This window comes from Dioscorea cayenensis, chromosome 4, assembly GCF_009730915.1.
Source record: "Dioscorea cayenensis subsp. rotundata cultivar TDr96_F1 chromosome 4, TDr96_F1_v2_PseudoChromosome.rev07_lg8_w22 25.fasta, whole genome shotgun sequence".
NCBI lineage: Eukaryota > Viridiplantae > Streptophyta > Magnoliopsida > Dioscoreales > Dioscoreaceae > Dioscorea > Dioscorea cayenensis.
The window spans coordinates 13,711,298-13,725,395 of record NC_052474.1 but is presented as its reverse complement, the minus strand read 5'-3'; the positions used below and the strand labels follow the sequence as shown (position 1 = coordinate 13,725,395).

Below are 14,098 nucleotides of genomic sequence, written 5' to 3'. Positions count from 1 at the left end.
TCTAGGTAATCCATTGAAGGGTTGCCAACTTTATTAGGATTAGACTCATATGAGATTGAAGAGGGTTGAGAGGGTGAGTCGAGAGGTAGCGAAACGTTCCTTTTCCCTTCCAGCATGATTTATCCTACCTTCACATTCCAAGAGTTCTTTGTGGTCACGATAGAGTGAAGTGCTAAGAGACAAACTTCGCTGGGACTTAATTGTGCAAGTAATAGAGTGAAGTGTTGAGTAATCCTTAATGCTGGGGCTTAATAGTGATTAGGGGTCTTTTGCCTTAACCAAAGTGTTAGATCTATATTAGGGAATAGGGTTTATCCTTTACTTGTGCTCTCTATCTTGTTGCTTTTATAGTGATTAGGGGTCTTTCGCCTTGACCAAAGGGTTAGTCCTAGGGTGAGCAGTGTCCGGGTACCCCATTTTACCATTGATTACCTCTTTTTACTTCTCTTTCTTGTTCTCTTGTCTTTTTACTTTTCTTCACATTAATACCTTGAATCAAATCACAAATTGGTTTTCACTCTAGCTAAATAGCAATACTTAGTGTTTCCAAACAACTATTCCCTGTGGATTCGACTACCTACTCACTAGGGTATTTTATTACTTTGATGACCCATGCACTTGTGATACACACACAAAGGGTGTGTCAAGTTTTTGGCTCCGTTGCCAGGGAATTGACGTTTTGGAAGCCTTTGCACTTTGCTATTTTAGCTATTCATCACTTGTTTTATTTCACACTTTTTTATTCTTCCATCATTTTGATTTGTTTTTCTTTCTTTGATTGCAACTCCAGGTTATGACCTGAGGCAACCCTTCGACATTAGTTGAAAGTGATCTAGAAATTGGAAGAAGAACTTATAGACGGGGAAAAGAAACTATACAGGAACAGTCAAATCAAGCTAAGATAGAAGTTGAAGGGTCTAACAATATGGCTGAACAACATGAACAACAAAAGACACTCTCAGATTATGTAAGACCCGCAGTTCTTGGCATGGAGTTTAGTATTGTGAGGCCACCAATTACAGCTCAGAATTTTGAGCTCAAGCCAGGCTTTATCCAGATGTTACAACAATCAACACAGTTTAATCGGTTGGCCAACGAGGATCCGAACAACCATATTAAGAATTTCTTGGAAGTGTGTGACATACTCAAGATTAATGGAGTCACGGATGATATCATTAAATTAAGGGCCTTCCCATTTTCCTTGAAGGGAGAGTAAAGCAATGGTTTCACTCATTGCCTAGAGCATTGATCACTACTTAGGAGGAGATGGTGGAATCTTTCCTAGCTCGATACTTTCCTCCTGTAAAATCTGCGAAGCTCAGGAATGAATATCCTCTTTTGTGCAAATGGAATTGGAGTCTTTTTTTAAAATGTGGGATAGGTTTAAGGATCTCCTGTGGAAATGTCCTCAGCATGGGTTCCCCGAGTGGATGATTATCCACACTTTCTACAATGGTCTGAACCCAAGCATGAAGCAATTACTTGATGCTGCAGCAGGAGGTACCTTAGGTAGTAAAACCCCAGAAAAAGCCTGACAACTCATTGAATAGATGGCTATAAATAGTTATCAGTGGAATATACAAGATAAGAAGAAGGTAGCCAGACTTTATGAGATCGATGCAGTGACATCATTGGCAGCCTAGGTTGAGTCTTTGAGCAAGAAGTTAGACACCCTAACTTCTCCTAGATTGGCAGCAGTGATGAGTTACATTGAGTGTGGTGGAGGACATGCTTCATCTGATTGACCGATTGCTATTGGTGGTACAACTTCAGTGGAACAGGTGGATTTTGTAGCAAATGCAGTGAGAGGCCAAGGAAATCCCTTAGCAATCCCTACAATCCGGGGTGGAGGAGCAACCTAAACCATTTTTAGAGTAATAAAGGGCAACAGAAGACTACATCATCACCACCGAGTTTCCAATAACAACAGCAACAAGCTCCGATGAAAACCGGATGATTGATTTAGAGAAGGTTTTAATAAAGTTCATTCAATCTTCAGACACGAGATTTCAGTTGGTTGAAGCCACACTTTGCAACCTCACAGCATCTTTACATAATTTGGATAACCAAGTTGGTCAAATTACGAAGTCACTTTCGGAAAGACCTCAAGGGAGTTTACCTAGCAACACAGAGACAAACCCAAGAGAACATGTGAAGGCGATCACTTTGAGAAGTGGTCATGAAGATGAGAGTAAGCTCCCTATTGAAAAGATAATGGTTGAGTCACCCAAAGAAGTGGTGGTTGAGGAAGAAGCTAAGGAGAAGGAGGTGGCACCCATATCTTACAAACCAAGAATTTCTTATCCTTCAAGGCTAAAGAATGACCAAAATTATGAACAATAAAAGAAGTTCTTGGGCCTATGCAAGCAGTTGCACATCAACATTCCATCTGTAGAGGCATTGTCTCAAATGCCTCGCTATACAAAGTTCCTGAAAGACCTCTTAACCAATAAGAGGAAGTTGGAGGAGAGTGCATCTATGATCTTAGATGCTTCATGTTCGACGGTGTTGTAAAAGAATATGCCGAACAAGAAGAAAGCCCCCAGTAGTTTCATCATTCCATGCATCATTGGCAATTTGGGTGAAGAGAAGGCATTGGCGGATTCAGGGGCTAGCATTAATGTCATGCCTTATACATTCTTCCAAAAGCTAGGTTTGGGAGAACCAAGACCCACTCGGATGACACTTCAATTGGTCGACCTATCCGTTAGGCATCTGAGGAGCATTATTAAGGATGTACTTGTGAAAGTTGACAAGTATATCTTTCCTGCGGACTTTGTGGTGTTAGATGTTGATGAGCATGTCGAGGTTCTATTAATACTTGGGAGGTCATTTTTGTGCGCTTCCAAAGCTCTAATTGACATGTACAGTGGGGAATTGACATTAAGAGTTGGAGATGAGAAGCTAACATATCGCCTTGCCGAAGCCATGCGACATTCTCTTGATTTCGATGATATTTTGTATTTTCTTGATACCACTGATGAGTTGATTGATGACTATGTGCAGGAAATGTTGTGTTCGGACTCATTGGAGGGATGACTAGATCAAGAAGTGGAGAATGAAGAAATTTTATCACTTGGTCTAGAGGACAAGTTGCAACCTGCTCCTAGAGTCATGAAGAAGATGATTCAAAAGCTCAAGAGGACAAGGAGACGTTATAAGAAGCACCCTAATGCTAGTGGGGATGAGCATTCATGAAGTAAGGGTGACGAACCCTTGCGTGGTAATAAACTCGATCACTCCCCCTCTACCTTCCAAAAATTATGCTCATCATGCTTTCAAGTTGTAGGTAAGAGGGCAATGTTTATTCATAAACCCCCGTGAGGTAAGTGCAGGTACATAAAGCTTAGTGATGTCAAACAAGCGCTTCTTGGGAGACAACCCAAGTCTTTACTGTTTTTCTAGGTCTTAGGTTAGTCTTTGCATGAATAAAAGCTTTAGTATTGATGTCTTGATTTTTACATGCTATTGCTGTGTTTCTTTTGTGGATCGTTGGTGTTTTATCATGCTATAATCTGATTGGAGAGGTTTTAGGTTGTTTGAGCATGTTTTCATGAGTCTCTAGTCAGTTATTCACTATAATCGCAGTCTTTGTACAAAATAATGGTGTTACAGACTTGTTCTGTAGAGTCTGCAGTTTTTCTGAGAAATCCAGAGAAGACACAAGGGCATGTAAAATTTTCACACGGGCGTGTGTTTCCATTTAGAGCTCAACTTCTCAATCCTGAGAAGACACAGGGGCGTGTGAATGCCCCTGTGAGGGACCTTGTGACGGCCACACGCCCGTGTGGAATTTCCACAGGTGCTTGTGGATCTTTGCAGAGTGGAAGGGTTCCATCCCGAGAATACACAGGGGCGTGTGGCTGCCCCTGTCGACAACCCTGTGAAGGGCACACACCCATATGGAATTTCCACAGGGGTGTGTGAATCTCTACAGAGAAAATTCTCTATCCCAAGAGCACACAGGGGCGTGTGGGTGCCTTTGTGAGTCTCCCTGTGAATTTTCACACACCCGTGTGTAATTTCCACAGGGGTGTGTGGAACACTTAGAAAAATTATCAGGAGAGCAGAGAAGCCACAGGGGAGTGTGGGTGCCCCTGTGGGTCAGAGCACACTAGTGTGGGTAATTTGCATATGCCCGTGTAGATGCATTCAGAAGACAAAATAGCCATCTCGAAAGCACACATGCATTTGTGGATGACCCTGTGAAGCTCCCCTGTGGAGGCACATGGGCGTGGGTAATTTCCACACGCCCATGTGGATATACAGAACACAAAAGGCCGTGACATTCTTTACAATCTACTTACGCCTTTTTCATTTTTAAACGTCTCCACACTCAAAGAATGCATCCTCTCACATTCCCAAACTTCTTGCCATCTATTTAAGGGGGTTTAGAGTTGTTTTTCGATCATATTCAAGGTTTTCAATCTCCATATTGTTGGTAAGCTTCTTCTTTCCCCTCTTTCGCCAAATCTTTTATTCATTTGCTCATTGTGGTCGATTTCTCATGGATTTCATGTTTAAATTGTTGGTGAATGTTTTTAGAATGGATTTAGAAGATTTTATTATGTATTTTGAGGTTTTTGGGAGAGTCGGCAGTGTGAATTTCTGCAGAATTAAATTTGAAGTTTCAATTGATCTATTTCTTTTCAATTCTTGCCGGAATGGCTCTCAGATCGAAGAAAGAGGTCAGTAAGCGTCCTCGTGAGCCTTCACCAGAGCAACTGGAGTTTGCTATTCTTGAACATCAGGTTTGGTTTGAGCATTTGTCGAAGCTTAAGTTTGGACAGTCTCGATATCCTAACTTGAGTGCACTGAGAGAGATACAACTAGGTGATGAGATGGCAGAGGAAGTAGATGAGTTGCTTTTTATGGGTAGTTGGTGACAATTATTGTCCATCTGAGAGCCAGCTATCCATATGCTTACACTAGAGGTATTAGCATCATTCGAGTTTGACCATTCGTACAATAGCTTGTCTAGCAACAACACTATTCACTTATCTAGCTACATCACTCGACTCATCATGGGGATGGGTCTATTGGACGCGATTAGAGGGGCTGAGAAGATCATTGTGCCATCTTTCCCTCGACTTGGAGACCATGAGATTGGCATGTTAAGAATATAAAGAGATGGTGTTTATGTGATAATCATGTCCCCACCAGAGACAGCCGAGGATGAGGGTGATGCCGTCAAGGGTTCACAGCCTGCTTCTCAGCCACAACAGGAGCAGATGGATACAGAGGCACCCCTTGCAGCACAGGAGCCACCTCTAGTGTGCATATTTTCTACATCTTGAGCCCATGATCAATTTGAGAGGCTCGAGAGTGCTGTAGAGGTACTACAAGCAGATTTGGTTGAGGTTTGCATGACGCAGGCTGCGAACTATACCGAGGTGATGGTATATCTCGACATATTATAACAGTCTCTTGAGTGAGACGTGACCTCGCCTTTTGTTATGCGACCTCGAGCTTCAGCATCACCAGCGACCATCATCTCCAATAGCACCAGGATCACCAGCAGTAGTAGTATCACCTGCAGCAACAGTAGCATCAGCATCAGCAGAGCATAACACCGACACTTGAGGCGTCTTTATTTTTTCTATATCTTTTTGTTTTTGTTATTTTTATTTCAGCATTTCATTTTGGGACTTTTATTACTCAGAAAGGACTTTCCTTTCTAAGTTTATCTTATTGCTTTTCAGTTGGATTTTATTTTCATATCTTTATAGACTCAATTTTATTGTATTTTGTTTAGCTGTACTGAACCCCTTATATATACGTGCAGATGGTCTTATTGCACAAGCACTTATCAGTACCCCATCTTTATCGATTGCCTTACCTTCTCCTTTACTTGTGCTCTCTATCTTGTTGCTTTTATTTTCATTATTTCATATTTTGTCATACTTATCACTATTTATCTTCAACATTAATTAAGAAACAACTTAAGTGTCTTTATTCCCTACTCTCTATGGATACGATACCCACTCATCTGGGATTATTACTTTGACACCCGTGTACTTGCGGTTTATACGCATATATGGATGTGTTAGGTACCTGGATATTGATCCGCCTAGGACAATCATTTCAAGTGCAAGAACCCTCTATTATACTTCCTAATTGATGCAATATACTTCCTAATTGATGCAACAATGAGTCATGGAAATCTTTAATTACATGATCCCAAATCTAAGGTCAACCATGCCTAACTCAATACATATCCCGGAAGAGAGATTGAATAACCTCTCAACCTCGCACCCGCATAGAATTGCAATGAGCTCTAGGAATTCCAAGTGATAAACCCTATTTCTATATATAGACCTAACCCTTTGGTCCAGGTGGAAGATCCCTAGCCACAATTAAGCCCTAGGTGCTGAAATCACTTCAGCGCTTCACTCCGTTGCACTTGCAACTAAGCCCCAGCGGAAGGTCATCCCTTACCCCATTCACTCTACTATAGCCATAAAAAACTCTTGGAATGTGGAGGTAGGATAGATCACACCGAAGGGGAAAGGGGATGCTCCGCTACCTCTCGACTCACCCTCTCAACCCTCTCCAATCTAGCTTTGTCTAACTCTCGTGGTGTGTCACTCACTCCTAAGAGTTACCAACAAGAACTCTCAACTCTAGTGTCACTCTAGGGGAGTATTCAAACAATAAAGCCTACAAGATTGGAATTCACAATAAACATCAATTAATTAAATGCATATTAAAGAGATTTAATGAAATGAATACACCCTAGGGTTCATAAATACCCAAGTACCCACTAGGGGTTTAGCTTTCCATGGAGCTAGATACAATCAATGAAATCGAATGTAAAAACAAAGCATTCATAGAAAACCCCCTCGTTAGTCGTGGCGATGGTCTTGTGGAAAGTCCTCTACTCGTCGCAAGGGTCTCTTTGTCTGGCCTAGGATACACCTCGCCGGATCGGTGCCGACGAAAGCTCTCCCACTAACCTTCTTCCAAATGGTGCACGATGTCGGAGCCATAGAACCTCTCCAAAGCCCAAGCCAATATCTCTCAAAACCCTAGCCGCCGCTCTCTCTCAAATTGGGAAAAAGATAGAGAAAAGAATGTTGAAATCGGGGCTGAAATTAGCTTTTAAAGGGCTGGAATCGGGAATCCACACGCCCATGTGGGCGCCCCTGTGGATTTTTCACACGGGCGTGTGGAATTTCCACACCCCCGTGTGAATTATCTGTTTTCCTGTTTTCTTGGCCGGCTGTAAACAGTGTTGTTGCGGTATTTTTGCTACAGTGTTTTCTACAATACACTGCTACAGTACTGACTTGAAATACTCCCGAATCCATACTTTCATCGAGGTAACGCAAACGGGCACACATTTACGTCGTGGATCGCCTTGCTTCTTTAATAACTGATATGTTGGTGGAGATCTTGTTCTATATGCACAAGTCGGAATGCTTGAATGTGATTGCCCTGGTGCCCCTCTAAATAGTTGTGCTAACTCGAGTACGAGGAGGTTGGCACACATTCCTGCATCTGGAACCCGACCTATATCTTCGGGTTTGAACCTTAGTAAGATTTCCTCCAAATTAGTGCATTACGACCCACATTGGCTTCTTTCTCTCATAATCGGCCTCACAACCCTACCTGCATGAAAGTAACATAAATACACCCATATTAGTGCTAAAACCTGAGAAAAGTAATGCTCAACACAAGGAAAGAACACTTCGTATTCTTATCGCACAAGCACTTATCAGACTCCCCCACACTTAAGCTTTTGCTTGTCCTCAAGCAAAGATTAAAACATTATATGCATACATGAAGGAAACATTGGAAGTGCTTGGCCTTAGATTCACCAAAGCATACAAAGAGAGCATTCTACAAGTAAGGAAAATTTCAACACTAAATATGAAAAATCAATGCTCTAATTAAAAACTTGAATCAAAAAGGACAACAAACCCGAAATCGTTTAAGTGCTTGAGCTCACTCAAAACAACCCACATTATACTCCTCAAAGTTCTAAGCACAAGGGACTTATTGATCTACACAAAGTAACAAAAACATTTCAAATGTGGTAGTAGCTTCACACATAGTCTAAGGTAGCCCTTTCCAAAGCGGCCGCTAAGGTAACTTTCACACTTTCAAGATGGTAGCTCTTTCTACCGGAGTGGTAGCTTTCACTCATCCTAGGAGATAGCTCTTTCCCTCATTAGGGCATAACTAGTATCTGACTTATAAGAGTAGCTTCATACTTCATAGGTGGTAGCTCTTTCCACCCAACAAGCACAAATAAGAAATAAAACTATTTTGATCCTTTTTTTTAATTAACAAAAGAAACAACTATACTTAGTCCCTTTAACATCAAACTTGAGTTTCCAAAAGGGTTTCAAGAGTGAGAAGTACAACAAGTGTTAATCAGGCAAAAATTCCTAGAAATTCAAGCAAAAACTAGAGCATGAGGATATTCAATGTTAAAAACTCTCCTAAACTCATGAATATAATCATTGCAACTAAGGTGAACCGCCATTGGCTATGTGAGCATGTATATCAATCAAAACTAATATAAAAGATATGTGCACTATGAAACTCCCCCCCACCCACACTTAAGTTGTACATTGTCCCCAATGTACTCATGTAAGCTCACTCATAATGTATATCAATTAAATTCAAATGTGGGATAAGTAATCAAAACAATATTTCCTTGACTCCTAGTGTTGCATTTGATGGAGCTAAGTCCTTGGGAGTGTTGTTCCAACAGGTTGTGAAGCTCACACGGTCAAGTGGCGAAACATCTTGGTCGTGCCCATGACAAAGTTCTCAATTCCCATGATGACAAGACCATCTGCACGCATACACGAGGGGGTTCAGTGAAGCTCAATAAAAATAAAACAACTCGAGTATATAAAAGATGAAGCAATGAATACAACTCGAGATAGCAAAATAAAAGATAAAGTCAGAAGGGGAGTCCTTTCTGAGAATACAAGTCCAAAATATAAGTGCAAAAGTAAAAGAAATGAAAAAAAACAAATCAAGTATCGATGTTGTGCTTTGGTTCCTCTGCTGCTGCTGGTGCTGGTGATGAAGTACATGGTGGGTCAATTAGTGCTAGAATAGCGGATGGAGGTGTTGGACGTGCCGGGGGAGTTCTCGCCCGCAGGATAAATGACGAGGCGACGTCTCGCTCTAAAATCCACTGTAACATGTCGAAACGTGCCATGAACTCTGTATACTGTGTGGCCTGCGTAGCCCGAATCTCAACAATCTCTGCTTGGGCCTCAGTGACCTCTGTCCGTATCACCCCCACAGCACTCTCGAGCCTCTTAAAACAATCATGGGCTTGAGATGGTGAAAACATGCATACTGGTGGTGGATCATCTGCCATATGAGGTGCCTCGGTCTCCATCGGTGCTGGCTGAGGCTCGGGGATAGGCTCGGAAGCCTCGGCATCATCACCGTCCTCCTCGGCTATCTCCGAAACCGGTAGCACCAGAGCATAAACCCCCGTCTGAACCCTGCGAACCATCCCCATCAATCTCATCGTCTCCAGGCTCAGGGGCGCATGTATACTCATCTTCTCGGCCCCGCGAATCGCGCCCAAGAGACCCATACTAAGAGCTAATCTCGTAATGTATTAACCCAAGAAGATCACTCCCAATCTGGCATACTGGCCCTTATGTCGAATGTACTCAGTGACAATGTGCCCTAGATGGATCGGTATGCGCTGCATCATCGAATACAATTACAGAAGCTCCTGCCGGCTTAGAACGCCAGTGCTATCACCACGGCCATTCACCGACCTGCTCATGATGGCATGTAGATATCGATACGCAAGTCGGGAAAGACACGTGGCCTTAGATACCCCGGCTCATACTGGCCCTGACCACATAATGCTCTGTAAGCTCTCTGCGGGGTCAAAGCTCCAAGATAATCTGTCGGTAACTGAGAATACTCCTCAGTATCTGTAAATGCCTCCTCGTACAAGCTGAGCCGAACTGAGAACTGAGTGATACTCAGACTATAGTGATATCCAAGTGCTCTGAACTGAACAACGTCGAGGCTGTCAAATCTCATATAGGATCTGTCGAACTTAAATGACGACAAGACCTCCAGTGTAAGCTCACGGATGGCTGGCTCTCTAATCGACAATAACTGCCTCCAACCACCCACCGACACGAGATCCTCGACCTCATCGATGAACTGGTCTCCTTGCTGTAAATCTCTCAGTATGCTCGTGTCTAAGAATCAAGTCTGTCCGAACTAAAGTCCCGACAAATGCTCGAAACGGGCCTGATGCTCGGGTATAGTGAATCTCATACCCTCGGACTCAGGAGATGACTCACGCGGCCACTTATCAGCTTGCTTCTTTGACCTGGGTGCCATAATCTGCAAAATTTGAAAGAAAACCGATCAAACAAGTCAATTAAGCAATTCTACAGAAATCCACATGGTCGTGTGGAATTTTCCGCATGCTCGGGTGGATCCACGGGGCGTGAAAAAGGCACAACCATGCCTCAAAAAAAAAAAAATACACCATTAAATAGCTTTTAACTTCGTTCTAAACATGCATACTCATTCCAATTATAGAAACGAAGCATTATTCACTAGTTTCATAGATTAAAAGCAAGAATTTGCGAAGAGAACAAAAGATAGGGCTTACCGACGAGTTGAAGTGGAAAACCTTGAAATTGCCAGAAAACCATGAAAAAAAATCCCTCCAAATACGGCAGTGTGAAGTCGGGAGGAAGTGTGAGGGTGCTCTCAGGCGAAGCGGGAGTGTGGGAATGAGAAGAAATGATTATCTATTAAAAGGACTCGCGCCTCTTGGCGTTCTCTACAACCGCACGGGCGATGGAAATTACCCACGCCCATGGGCCTCCATAGGAAAGCTTCGCTGGGGCAGGTACACGCCCTTGTACACTCTCAGAAAAACACTCACTGCCTCTGAACGCAAATACACGGGCGTGTGGTAAATACCCACGGCCGTGCTCCCGAGCCACTGGGGCTGACGCACGCCCCTGTGGCTTCTCTGTCCACTCGAGAAGAATCGCTAAGTGTTTCACACGACCGTGTGGAAATTCCGCACGGGCGTGGGCATTCACAAGCCCAACTCACAGGGGTAGCCGCACGCCCCTGTATCTTCTCAGGATGGAGAGAACTTGTCTGCATAGATCCGCACGAGCGTGTGGAAATTACCCACGCCCGTGCGTATTTCACAAGTTCGCCCATTGGGGCGAGTCCACGCCCCTATGTGCTCTAGGGATAGTTTGCCAAGTCTCTGTAGGAAATCACACGCCCATGTCGAAATTACCCAAGGGCGTGCGAGAATCACAAGGTCGTTCACAGGGGTGAGTCCTCGCCCCTGTGCCTTCTCTGGATGAGCTCGCAATACAAAACCACGGGCGTGTGTTAATTCCACACGCCCGTGTGTTTTCTTTGGATACCTTAGAAAACTCTACAGGCTCTGCAGAAAATTTCTGAACATGTTTACACACTCAGAGCCTACCCTAATATGCAAACTATACCAGTAGAAACATGATAGATAGCTCAAACGACCAAAACTTCATCAAATTCACATGAAAACACACAGTAAAATTATAAGTCCATAAGAAAATCACAACAAAAGCATCTACAAATCAAGACACCAACACTCAATAATTTATTCAAGCATACACTAAACTACCAAATTAAGAAAACAGTAAACACTTGGGTTGCCTCCCAAAAAGCGCTTGTTTAACGTCACTTAGCTTGACGTACCTTGTCTTACATCACGGGGGCTCATAGATGAAGGTTGCCCTCTTACCCATGGCTTGGAAACATGATGAGCAAAGTCTCTTGAAGGTAGGGGGAATTATTAGGCTTGGGACCACCTAGCAATGATTCATCCAATTTGTTCGGTTCGCACATGTCTCCAACAGCCTTGGAGCATTTTCGGTGGCGTCTCTTAGCCCTCTTCATCTTCTGGAGCACCTTCTTCATGATCCCCGGGGTAGATGGTACTTCTTCTATTGAACCAAGCATCATGATTCCTTTATTGTCCACCTTTTGGTCAAACAAATCCTCGTACCGGTCCGGATTGAACATTTCCTGCATATATTCATCAACAATCTCATCAGTAGTGTTTAGAAAATACAAAGTATCATCGAAATCAAGAGAATACAGCATGGCTTCAGCAAGGTGGTATGTGAGCTTGTCATCTTCAACTCTCAATGTTAACTCTCCGCCATCCATGTCAATCAATGCTTTGGAAGTCCGCAAGAACGACCTCCCAAGTATCAAGGGTACATCGGCATCCTCATCGATGTCTAGCACCACAAAGTCTATAGGAAATATGTACTTGTCTACCTTAACAAGCACGTCTTCAATGATACCCCTCGGATGTCTCACTGTTTGATCCGCCAATTGCAAAGTCATCCGAGTGGGCCTAGGCTCTCCCAAGCCTAGCTTCTGAAAGAAGGTGTATGGCATGACGTTGATATTGGCCCTTGAGTCCGCCAATGCCATTTCTTCACCCAAATTGCCAATGTTACACGGAATGATGAAACTTCCCGGGTTTTTCTTCTTGTTTGGCATATTCTTTTACAATACCGCAGAGCAAGAAGCATCTAAGATCACTGAAGCACTATTCTCCAACTTCCTCTTGTTGGTCAACAAATCTTTCAAGAATTTTGTATACTTAGGCATTTGAGCCAATGCCTCAACAAAAGGAATATTGATGTGGAGTTGTTTGAACATACTCAGGAACTTCTTGTACTGTTTATCCCCTTCGTCATTCTTCAATCTAGAGGGATAAGGGATTCTTGGCTTGAAAGGTGGGGGTGCCATCTCATTCCCTTTTCTTGCTCCCTTCTCAACCTCTATAACCTCTGGTGTGTGTTCATTGGGCTTCTCACTCGGAAGCTTACCCTCAACCTCATGACCAGTTCTCAAAGTGATCGCCTTCACATGCTCTCTAGGGTTGGTCTCGGTGTTACTCGGCAAGCTTCCTTGTGGCCTTTTAGATAAGGACTTCGCAATCTGCCCTACTTGGTTTTCAAGATTATACAAAGAGGCAGTGTGGTTGTGAAGTGTAGCCTCAACTGATTGGAACCTTATATCAGATGATTGCACAAACCTAAAACTCTGTTTTCCATGTTTGGGGCTTGCTGTTGTTGTTGGAAACCCGGTGGCCCCATGGCCTTTTGTGGACCTTGGTTGCTCCACAAGAAATTGGGATGACTCTTCCAACTCGGATTGTAGGTGTTTCTGTATGGGTTTCCTTGATTCCTCATAGCATTACCTACAAAATCGACATTCTCAACTCGAAGATGCATCACCAATAAAGATCGGGACAATTGGAGGGAGGATGTCCTCCACCACACCCGGTGCAAGTAGTCACGGCCGCCACTATATTCGAAGTTAGGAGATCTAACTTCTTACTCAATGATTCCACTTGAGCCGCCAATGAGGTTACTGCATCTATCTCATGGAGGTCGGCCACCTTTTTCTTCTCTCTAGCATTCCATTGGTAGCTGTTTAACCCCATTTCTTCAATTAGTTGACTGGGCCTCACCGGGGGTCTTGCTACCTAAGGTACCTCCTGCTACCGCATCCAAGAGTTGCCTTGTACTCAGATTTAAACCGTTGTAAAAGGTCTGAACAATCATCCACTCCGGGAATCTATGTTGCGGGCACTTTCTCAGGAGCTCCTTGAACCTTTCCCATGTCTCAAATAGAGACTCCAATTCCAATTGTACAAAAGATGAGATCTCATTCCTAAGCTTTGCAGATTTTTTGGGAGGGAAATAACGACCAAAAAAAGCTTCTACCATCTCCTCCCATGTGATAATTGATGCTGTAGGTAATGAGTGTAGCCACTGCTTCGCTCTCCATTTCAAGGAAAATGGGAAGGCTCTCAACTTTATGACATCATCCGTTACCCCATTTATCTTAAGCATGTCCTACACTTCGAGAAAGTTCTCTATATGACTGTTCGGATCCTCATCGGCCAAACCATTAAACTGTGTGGATTGCTGCAACATGTGGATGAATGCCTGTTTTAGCTCGAAGTTCTGAGCTATAATCGGGGGACGCACAATGCTTGATTGTGTCCCCAATACTGAATGTCTGGCATAATCGGATAATGTCCGCTGCTGCT

At 43.3% G+C, this 14,098-nt stretch overlaps 2 non-coding genes across 2 annotated transcripts; one reads left to right on the top strand and one right to left on the bottom strand.

The window, feature by feature from the left end:
* Positions 1-1,314: 1,314 nt before the first annotated feature.
* LOC120259638 lies at positions 1,315-1,420 on the bottom strand. Its single transcript, XR_005536195.1, has one exon. It is a non-coding gene; the product is annotated as a small nucleolar RNA R71 (small nucleolar RNA).
* A 12,197-nt stretch (positions 1,421-13,617) lies between these two features.
* On the top strand, positions 13,618-13,724 carry LOC120259628. Its single transcript, XR_005536185.1, has one exon. It is a non-coding gene; the product is annotated as a small nucleolar RNA R71 (small nucleolar RNA).
* Positions 13,725-14,098: the final 374 nt, after the last annotated feature.